General features: G+C 45.1%; 1 protein-coding gene across 7 annotated transcripts in view; it reads right to left on the bottom strand.

Annotated features, from left to right (window-relative positions):
* Patj (PATJ crumbs cell polarity complex component) overlaps positions 1-11,532 on the bottom strand; it is a 314,627-nt gene that overhangs the window by 2,693 nt on the left and 300,402 nt on the right. The window lies entirely within an intron of this gene.

Raw genomic sequence — 11,532 nt, 5'->3', positions numbered from 1 at the left:
GAAAATGCCTTACAGCTGGATCTCATGGAGGCATTTCCTCAACTGAAGCTCCTTTCTCTGTGATAACTCCAGCTGTGTCAAGTTGACACAAAACCAGCCCAGTACAATAGCCTGGGTGATCTGGGACTTGATATGACGACCAGAATGGCCTTGAATTTATAGGAACTCTCCTACATTTGCCTCCTGAGGGTTAAGATTGTTGGTATGCACCATTATGTTTGGATTTTAAGCATTTGTTTTCTTTCCTTAGACTATGTAACCCTGGCTGGCATAGAACTTGATTTGTAGACTGGGGTGGTCTTGAACTCACAGAGATTTGCCTGACTTTGCTTTCTGATTGCTGAGATTAGTGGCCTGTGCCACTACGCTTGGTTTAAGCAACATTTTACAATAAGAAAAATAGAGTACCCTACTGTTGTTTGAATAATAATGGCTTAAGAGTAAAGTATGAATCATCTAAGTAACTCACTGGTAGAGCTGTCCAATTGTCACAGTTCTCTCATAGAAGCAGAATTTTGGTCAATACTCAAGAGTTAAATGGGACTGGGTATCATGTCATATTCATGGAATATAATGTCTAGGTAGAACTGAGTCTTATGTTAGTCTTACAGTCAATGCCATCCTTAAGGATGTCACTGCTTCATTAAGGTTTCAGCACTGTCACCTGGCAAAACTGTTACATAAACAGGTGAGTTATTAACATCTTACAGATGCTATACACTTGATTCAGTGGCTTCAATGTCACCTGATCAAATCTGAGGTTTCTATTTTGTCATTATGGTAGACCTCAAAATGGCACAGAACAGCTAGGTAGTGGTGTGACATGCCTTTAATCCCAGCACTCAGGAGGCAGAGGCAGGGGAATCTCTGAGTTTGAGGCCAGACTGGCCTACAGAGGGAGTTCCAGGACAGCCAGGGCTACCAGAGAAACCCTGTCTCAGAGAAAAGAAAACAAACAAAAACAAGGCATAGAACAAACAGAAGGCAGCACTCTCTCTAAAATGAGACTCTAAAACTGTGGGCATCAGTGGAAATCCCTGGGATTAAGATGGGAATGAAATGCCAGGCATGGTGGCACGAGACTGTAATCCCAGCGCTCTGGAGATGGAGGCCAATGGATCTCTGAGTTTGAGGTCAGACTGTCTGAAGAGTAAGTTCCAGAACAGTCAAGGCTACACAAAGAAACCCTGTTCCAAAAAATAAAAATCAATACAACAACAAAAACAATAACAACAGAAAGAAAGAAAGAAAGAAAGAAAGAAAGAAAGAAAGAAAGAAAGAAAGAAAGAGGAAAGGAAAGGACAGGGAAGGGAAGGGAAGGGAAGGGAAGGGAAGGAAAGGAAAAAGGGAGGGAAGAAGGGAATGGGGAAGGGAAGGGAGAAGGGAAGGGAAGGGAAGGGAAAAGGGAATGGGGAAGGGAGAAGGGAGAAGGGAAGGGAAGGGAAGGGAAGGGGGAAGGGAGAAGGGAAGGGAAGGGAAGGGAGAAGGGAAGGGAGAAACTTAGCAGATGACTGGCAGAAAGCTTTCCCCATCTCTTTGGGATCTCTTGAATCCTGTGAAAGCTAGTCTGTGGAGAGAGCTGAGACTCCACAGGCACAGAACTGAATCCTGCCCAGGCTCCGAGGCAAACTGATCCAAGAGGCTTTCAAGGCCCTTCAGACCCATGTCACCCCAAAGTAGGAAGGCCTGAGGTCCTTGGGTAATTATCCAGAAATGTGAAGCTACAAAAAGTGCAAAATTTCTTTATGTATTATATGATAAAAATATATATGTCTAGGTCTAACTAGGGAAGGGGAAAGAAGCTATATGACTAATTAATTAATGGAGACAGTTTCTCATAGCCCAGTCTGGCCGTAATTTCTGTACTGTAGGCAAGGATGACTTCCTGCCCAAGTACTGATGTGCACCATGCTGCAGCTCGCTGGAAACACCTGCCATTACCAACTGCTGTCTGTTCTGTGTCATCAGTGTGGCACTGGGAATGAAAGAAGAGAACTGGTGTGTGTGTGTGTGTGTGTGTGTGTGTGTGTGTATGTGTGTGTGTGTGTGTATGTGTGTGAATGACACAAGGGCTTCCACGTAAGCTGTGCTCTCGAGCTTTGTGTCCCAGCTTGGCCAGACAGCCATGTATTTCAGTTGAGCATCCTTAAATCAGGAAACACAAAATAATTCCCAAATCTGAAAAACATCTGCTGCACGTTTTGTGGCATGATATTCAAAGTGGAAAATTTCATACTACAAATCTGCTCATGAGAAAATTACCAGTAATACTGTATGAAATTATCTTCTGTTTTATATGTGTGTGTATAAATAAAATAGATAGGAAGCTTGAGTGAATTTCCTTCCACATATGTAAATATCCTATAATCTGAATAAAATATCCCAAATCCAAAACAGTGCTGTTCTGAAGCACTTCAGATAAAGCCTGTTCCGTCTGAACTCTCATGATGTTCACACTCGTGTCACAGACTATCTGGGGCTGCCAAACATTGCCCGTAATTTTCTGAGTTTGCCTAAATCATCACCATCTTTCTTTTCCTTCCTTCCTTTTCTGTTCTTTCTTCCTTTCTTCTTTATCTCTTTCAACAGGACTCATCATGTAACACTGGTGGGCTACAACTCACTACGTAGACCAGGCTGGCTCCAGAGATCACCCATCTCTACCTTCTCAGCAGGCCTATTTTCTTGTTGGTTGCTGAGAGGACTAAGACCTCAGGCAGCTTTGACATTAAAGTTCCTTTTTAAGACTTATTTTTAAAAACTGCGTGCCTGGGTATAGGTATGACACATGATTGCTGGTGCCTGAGGGAGGCCAGAGGCCAGAGTCACCACCCTCCCTGCAGATGCAGCTCCAGGCAGTTATGAGCTGCCTGAGATGGGCACATAGGTGCTGGGAGCCAAACTCTGCAAGATCTGTACACACTCTTAACTCCTGAGCCATCCTTCCAGCTCATGGTTTGAGGCTTTCGGCCAACATGCACCTGGCTGGCTGCACCCTAACAGATGGCTCGCCGGATGGACCCCTCGATTTCTACATGATAACAACAGCACTTATGACTACATGATAACAGCACTTATGACTGGTCATATCCGTGGAGTGGTGAAGAGTCCTATGGGCAATGCTGAATAGTCTTTTAGTCAAGGAAGAGAAGTATTCATGGAACGTTTCTGTTATAAACCTACACCCATGCTTCACGGCTCCAGAAGCCTGAGGAGAAAGATTCTTAGGGGAGCGTTCAGTGGGGTACATGTGCCTGCAGGAGAAACGACGTCAGTCATTTCAAAAAAGCTCTGGGTGGGGGGAATCTGTCAGCTTTAGGCTGACATAGCCTGGAAGAGTAAGATGTGAATGAGAAAGGCTCAGCAACCTTCAATGCTGCAGGGCCAGTAAAAATGGCTGTTGCTATTACTTGCATTGAAATATGCCTCACGTTTACTCTGTGTGTGTGTGTGTGTGTGTGTGTGTGTGTGTGTGTGTGTGTAGGTCAGAGGATAACTTTTGGGGGTCAGTCCTTTCCTTCTACCACATTGGTTCTGGGGAATTAAATGCAAGTCATGAGGCTTAAGGGCAAGGGTCTTTAACAACTGAGCCAGCTTAGCCCCAGGAACACTCTCTCATCAAGACTGAAGGCTCTAAGTGGGCTATGGGCCAGAGCTTAGAACTTGTTTTCTTTCTTCTTTTAGATTCAGAAACTTATTTTTAGTAGGCGTGACAAAAAACAAACAAACAAACAAAAAAACTTGCTCACTCCAGCCAGGTAATGTGTATGTATGTCCTGTCTTGAAAAACAAAACAAAACAAAAACAGTACGTTCCTTAAAAAATAAAACACATGAAAAAACAAGGTAGGCATGATGACTCACGTCTGCATTCCAGGTACTTAGGAGATGGGTGTGGGTGGGTGAGGTGAGGTGAGGTGTTCAAGGCCAGCCTGGGCGACTCGAGCTCCTATCTCAAAAGTGAAACAAATCCCTCAACTAAATCAAGAAAACAGTTTACCAGGACAGTCAATAGTCAGCCCTTACATGGGATTCTCCTTTGGTGCTTTCAGGATACCCTGCCAGGGGTCTTCCCAAAGGCTTTCTGGGGTGTATCATCCTATTCCTGGGGTACACAGTCTATTCACTACTGCTGGGGCCATTTCACACTGCTGGGATGATCTTTCTTTCATTATTTTATTTCTTTTTTATTTTTTGGATTTATTTATTTATACACAGTATTTTACTTTGTAGCCCAGACTTGCCTGGACCTTTTAGCAGTTCTCCCAGGTGTCAGTCTCTAAGTACTGGGACATGTGCCACCTGTCTGCACAGTAATACATATTGATGTCGCTTTCAGCTGTGTGCTCTGATGACGCTCCCCTCCATACTGGGGCCTACAGACAGGCGCAATAGGCTAGCTGGCTCTTCTCTAGCACAAGGCAAAGGCCCGCCAGCCTTCTCTATGGCAGCTAACATGGCCATGGGTACCACCAAGTAGTCAAGGGTATCTATCGGGTGCTCTATGGAGGTAGGAGCAGCCTTAGTACTATAGGCAGACGCTCCCAACAATGCCCCTTGAGAATAATGGTCACCACTGCACGTAGAGGACAGTGGACACACACATCTACCTAAGGGCTCCCAGGCTGGCCACTATGTTGCATGGCAAAGCTGCCTCTCTGACCAGCTGCATTCTGCTAGGTAAGTGGGAATGACATGTGTTCTCTGTCTACTGTGCCGTAATCACATGCCACCCACAGGAACTGATGGGTAAACCTCCAGCCATCTAGTGTCATCCAAGAGCAAATAGCCATTGATCTAAGGGTACAGTTAACAGGCGAGTTCTGTGCATGTAACAGTAAGCTTGCATCTGTGCTAGCAAAACATCCTAGGAAGATACAAGGTCTAGCTTGATCTGTACTTCTTTTAAAAATCTTTTCTTATTTTTTCTTTTTTTAAAAAAATTTTTTTTAAATTCTTTAAGAATTTCAAACAATATATTTTCATCAAGAGCCTTTGTTTCTTTAGGAAAATAATTCCTAAAAAGCCGCTAGATCAATTAGTGAATAAATGACTGTTGCTTTAAAAGTGAATACAAAATGGTAAGAAAACAGGTGTGGCCACACTTTCCTGCAGTCTGCTCTCAGCAGGTAGGTCAGGAGGATCAAGATTTAGGCAAGACCACCCTTTGCTATGTAGCTGGAGGCCAGCCTGGGCTACAACATTAATGAGCCAAAAATGAATGCACAAATAAATAAGTGAAAGTTGCAATGTCTATCCTAAGTACTTTTCACAGGCCTGCAAACTGTACAAGAAAATCAAGGTCTAATTTCAAAACTCACACTGAGATGAGAAATGATTACTCTAGAAGCCATGCAGAGGCAGCAGACGTGCTGATTACCTGGGCCATTCTGGGAGTAGTGTGAGGCTGTTGTTATTTGTTTGCTGTTTTTCTTTATTTAAGACAGGTTCTCACGATGTAGCCTAGGCTGACCTTGAATTTCCAGTGATGTTCCTGTGTCAGCCTTGTGAGTACTAGGACTATAGGTGTGTATCTACACCAGCTTGGGAAAGTGATTAATTCTTGAAACATTGTAATTTGGTATTAGACCAACATATCAGGTACCTGGCAGAGTAGCCGGCAAGAGAAACTGCCTTAAGCTGACAGTCTCCTAGCAATCTGAGATTCGAGCGTGCTTGCCTACGCATGTTTTTGTGGAGGCTAAAGGCTTATGTTGGATGTCTTCCTCTATCATTATCCTTATTTGTTCCCACATTTATTTGTTGAGCCTGTGTCTCTCTCTGAACCCAGAGCTTACCAATCCACTAAACTGGCTGACTTGAGAGCCTGGGATCTCCTGTCTCTGCCCCGAAGTGTTGAGATTATACATTTGCCTTCTGCGGAGGATGGCCATCTGAACTCAGGTCTTCATGCTTACAAAGCAGGCACCTTACCCACTAAGCCACCTCCATAGCCACATGATCTCTGCATCACCACCAACCCCTTGCCCGGGCTGTTCTGGAACTCACCATGCTGGCCTTGAACTCACAGAGACTCATCTGCCACTGTCTCCTGAATGTTGGGATTAAAGTTGTACACCATCACACCAAGTCCCTGATTTTCTTTCTTGAAGGACAAAGCTGAATCCCTCTTAAGCCTAGAACAGGCAGCCTCCAGAGCAGGTGCTACAGAAGCTAAACTTCAATCTGTGGGTGCCAGCTTCTCCTCTTGTCTCCCCAAGAGATAAGTACTTTTTTGTTTTGTTTTGTTTGACAAGACAGGGTTTCTCTGTGTAGCCCTGGCTGTCCTGGAACTCACTCTGTAGACCAGGCTGGCCTGGAACTCAGAGATCTGCCTGCCTCTGCCTCCCGACTGCTGGGATTAAAGGCGGGCGCCACCACGCCTGGCAGATGAGTACTTCTTATCGCACTAGTGTAACACTTTCTTTCCTGGTTGGGGTTTCCTATGAGACCTAGATGAAGTAGCAACCCTCCTCCCAACACAAGTGTAGCCCTCAGCAAAACAGTTCAATGCACCTATAATGCACTGACAATCTCACTAGCTTTGTTTAAAAAAGTACAGTAAACAGGAAAAATACCTGTTGGCGTCAGGACCTCCCAAACCTATGACATCACATAGGCGACAGAACGACCTGCAGACCTGTTGCCAAGACAACAGGCACCATATTCCCATAATCCACTTGGCTCACCTCCCACCTTTACCTGTGGTATGTCATTTTCCATATAAATAAGGGGAACAGCCCCCCACCTCTTCTCACTTTCTCTTTCTACCACCACCTTCCTTGCCCTCCTCTCTTTCTCTTCTCCCCCTCTTCTCTTTCTGCCACCACCTTGTCTCTCCCTCCCAATAAAACCTCTTCCGCGAGGAACTGTCTTGGCCTAGTGTGCTGTTGAGATGCAACCCGCCATTCTAACACATCAATACCTTTGAAAATATAGTCTTGACATAAATTGGGAGGTCTTCGTGTGGATCTCCATAACCCCTACAATATTTAGCCCCAACCTTACAGCCTTTCTCCAAGGTAATAATCCAAGTAAGGCACAAGGACTCTGAAAGCACAATGCACGCCATTTAATTCCAAGAGCAGACACCGAGAGGGAGTGCATTTCAATGGAAACACAGATTCTGAAAGCACAATGCATGCCATTTAATTCCAAGAGCAGACACCGAGAGGGACTGCATTTCAATGGAAACACAGATTTGAGAGAGACTTCCATACTGCGAAGCTATGAGTGCTGTTTGTTTGTTTTTTGTTTTTGTTCTTTTTGGGTTTTTTTTTGAGACACGGTTTCTCTGTGTAGCCCTGGCTGTCCTGGAACTCACTCTGTAGACCAGGCTGGCCTCAAACTCAGAGATCCGCCTCCCTCTGCCTCCCTCTGCCTCCCTCTGGGATTAAAGGCAAGCGCCACCACTGGCTGGCCTATGGCTAGTTGTTGTTGTTGTTGTTGGCTGGCCTATGGTTAGTTGTTGTTGTTGTTGTTGTTGTTGTTATGGCTAGTTGTTGTTGTTGTTGTTGGCTGGCCTATGGTTAGTTGTTGTTGTTGTTGTTGTTGTTGTTGTTGTTGTTGTTGTTCTTCTTCTTCTTCTTCTTCTTCTTCTTCTTCTTCTTCTTCTTCTTCTTCTTCTTTTTAAAAGATTTATTTATTATATGTAAGTACACTGTAGCTGTCTTCAGACATACCAAAAGAGGGCACCAGATCTTGTTATGAATGGTTGTGAGTTGCTGGTGGTTGCTGGGATTTGAACTCAGGACCTTTGGAAGAGCAGTCAGTGTTCCTAACCGCTGAGCCATCTCTCTAGCTCCCTGTGGTTAGCTCTTAATTCATCCTTTTTATTCGGATAAGATCTTGTTATGTAGTCTAGGCTGGCCCCTTTTCAGTGTGGTGTGTACTGAGGATAGTGCCCATCATGGTTTGTATATTCTTAGACCAGGGAGTGGCACCATTTCTAGGTGGCCTTGTTGGAATAGGTGTGACCTGGCTGGAGTAGGTGTGTCACTGTGGGTATGGGCCTAAGACCCTCACCAGAGGCAGGCGGATTTCTGAGTTTGAGGCCAGCCTGGTCTACAAAGTGAGTTCCAGGACAGCCAGGGCTACACAGAGAAACCCTGTCTCGAAAAAACAAAAAGATCCTTACCCTAGTTGCCTGGAAGTCAGTCTTCCACTAGCATCCTTTGGATGAAGACATAGAACTCTCAGCTCTGCCTGCACCATGCCTGCCGGGATACTGCCATGCTCCCACCTTGATGATATTGGACTGAACCTCTGAACCTGTAAGCCAGCCCCAATTAAATGTTGTTTCTTTTTTATAAGATTTGCCTTGGTCATGGTGTCTGTTCACAGCAGTAAAACCCTAACTAAGCAAGCCAGTAAAGAACATCCCTCCATGGCCTCTGCATCAGCTCTTGCTTCCTGCCCTGCTTGAGTTCCCGTCTTGACTTTCTTTGGTGATGAACAGCAGCGTGGAAGTGTAAGCTGAATAAACCCTTTCCTCCCCAACTTGCTTCTTGGTCATGATGTTTGTGCAGGAATAGAAACCCTGACTAAGACAAATTGGTGCCCATGGCCTTGTGTCTGCTAAGCAAGAGGTGTAGCTCTGAGTTACATCCCTACCCATTTTCATTTGATTTGATTTGATTTTGATTTTGAGGCAGGGTTTTGCTAAGTTACCAAGAGTCACCATGTAGCTCAGGCAGGCCTTGAGATCATGATGTTCTGGCTCAGCCTCCTAAGCAGCTCAAATCTACTTATGTACTACAAGGCTTGAACAAATTCTTGATACACACACATACACACACACACACACACACACACTTTTATGTGCTTTTATGGGACAGCTTTTAGGGTTCAGTTCTCTCCTCCAACCACACAGGTTCCAAGGAGGGAACTGGAAGTTATCACTCTTGGCAGCAAGTGCCATTTCCCATTGAGCCATCTTACCAAATCCCCTCCCTTTATTTTGAAGTGTGATCTGAACAGTAGCCCGGGTTGACTAGAATTCATGGCCATCAATATTCTTTCTTCAGCCTCCCGAGTGCTGGGATGGCAGCCACCATCACATCCAGTAGCTAGTCAGAAAGTGAGGACTATCCTAGAGTTTAAAACCCAACTTGTGCTGTTTAAATAAAGAATGTGTGGATGGTACAGCCCACAATGCAGAGGCCATACCTGCAAGATGGATACCTGCAGTCTCCAGATGGGCCCCTAACCAGCAGTGGCAGGCTAGCGCTTGGGAACTGAATCCCTTTTCCTGCCCAAGTGTTCGTACATATCACTTCTCCTAGGGTGGAAAGACCCTTGCCAAGCCTACCTCCAGTAAGGTGTTCCTCTGTACCCTTCAGGAGGATGAGCCCAGGCTTTCTGTCCTCGATCCTGATTCCACACCATTGGTAATGAGTCTTTTCCCTCTACATGCTCCTTCAAGCTTAGTTCAGAATCATGGCTATATAAACAATAACTAGAAGCCAGGAGAGAAGAGGGCCATCAGCATGGACCAAGAGGGGTGAAGACAACCTGCTTCAAATGGGTGACTGAGATTTTCATCAGTATGGAAGTCTTCTCTCTCAGTCAACTTTACTAAAGTTTAAATCACCCATGTGTGCTCAAACCATCTAATCTCATTTTACCTGAAGCCAGTGCTGGCCTTGAACTGGCTATGCAGCCAAGGGTGACCTTGGATTTCTATGACACTGCCTCCCAACTGTTGGGATTAGAGGCTTGAAACAGCAGACTTGGCTTTATGTGGTGCTCTGGATCAAACCACTGGCTTTGTGCATGCAAGGCAAGCGCTGTACCAACTGAGCTATACCTCAGTCCTTCTTCCCACAGGCTATCACCCAAAGGATGGTCAAAATCGAAGGAAATCTGGGGTCCTCATCCCATCCACACTGTCTGGTTTGTGGTGGGAGGGTCTCTTTTCTTTTCCTCTGAGAATGGGGTATGTGACCTTTGATTTTGCTGTTCTGATTAGATCTCCCCTGCAGCTCTGCCTCAGTTATTTTGGGGTAGGTTTCCATCTGGTTGACACTAATAGCCACTGCATGTTGATGCAATGTTTATGTCTAGTAGTTGTCTACAGTAACTGCTATAGTCTGTGCTGTACAAATTGTGGATGGTTTTGGAAACCACCCAGCTTAGTCCAATTCTTTCAAAACTCATCATTAGCTTCACCAATTAACCCCTTGCCCCAAGTTGGGCTTTTGGCAATGGCTTCAAGGGCCCTACTCTCCCTGAATTAACTGCTCTTACCAGCCCTTCCACAGCTATGGATTTATAAGTCTACTTTTCTCTTAAGGCTGGGTAGGGCCACATCTTTATAAATATTTCTCTGAATCCTCAGAACTCAGCACTAGTTCAATGCCTGGCCTTAGAGAGATGTCTAGTCACGAACTGTTCTCACATGGAGCAGTAGTGACGGCATGAGTAAGTTTAGACTTACTGTGGCCTCACGAGCATGCTCAGTCATGGCCTGGAAGCTGGACATGAGTGTGATTTTGGCTGCTTTTGCAGACATAACCCTTGTTGCCAAGGACATTGGGAAGGAAACTGAGGTAAGAGCTCAAACACAGAACTAGTTTCCTTAGATACCTGCATAGCTGGGCTACTGGCAATCGGGAGCAAGCATCATCTGGATCATGTCAATTTATCTCATAATACCTTAATATTTCTGTTTTGAAAATTATTTTTATGGTTTTTAATAATGTATGTGTGCAATGGCTGATATGGTTTACATAAATGTGTGTGTGTGTCTCTGTGTGTGTGTGTGTGTTTAGGGAGGGTATGTGCATGTGGATATAGATTCCTGTGGAGTAGATAAGGTGTTGGATCCCTTGGAACTGGAGTTACAGGTGGCTATGACACTGCCTGACATGGGTGCTGGGAACTGAACCCAGGTCCTCTCAAAGAACAGTATGCGCTCTTAACCTCAGCTACTTTCTCCTGCCCAGCCCTACCTTAACAGTTCCTTCCTTCCTTCCTTCCTTCCTTCCTTCCTTCCTTCCTTCCTTCCTTCCTTCCTTCCTCCCTCCCTCCCTCCCTCCCTCCCTTCTTTTTCTTGTTTTTGTTTTTTTCTGGGCCAGGGTATCTATTATATCTCTGTATTATGTAGCTCTGGCTGTTTGAGAACTCATTACATAGACCAGGCTGGCCTGGAACTCAAGAGTACTGCCTCTACCTTTGCAGTGCCGGGATTAAAGGTGTGACCACCACACCCAGCAGAGACTTGTTTCTTTTTTTCATTTCTCTTCTTTTCTTTTTTCTTTTCTTTAAGATTTATTTATTGTTATATGTACTGGTGGTCTGTATGTCTGTGCGAAGGCGCCAGATCTTCTGGAACTGGAATTATAGACAGCTGTGAGTTGGTGCTGAGAACTGAACTAGGGTCTTCTGGAAGAGCTCTTAACCACTGAGCCATCTCTCCAGCCCCAGAGACTTGTTTTTAAAGACACTCAGAGTCGGGTGGTGGTGGATGCCTTTAATCCAAGCCCTTGGGAGGCAGAGGCAGGCGGATTTCTGAGTTCAAGGCCAGCCTGGT

The sequence above is a fragment of the Mus caroli genome, chromosome 4 (assembly GCF_900094665.2).
Source record: "Mus caroli chromosome 4, CAROLI_EIJ_v1.1, whole genome shotgun sequence".
Classification (NCBI taxonomy): Eukaryota; Metazoa; Chordata; class Mammalia; order Rodentia; family Muridae; genus Mus; species Mus caroli.
Note: the sequence above shows the minus strand (reverse complement) of the source record. Positions and strands in the feature narration are given on the sequence as shown.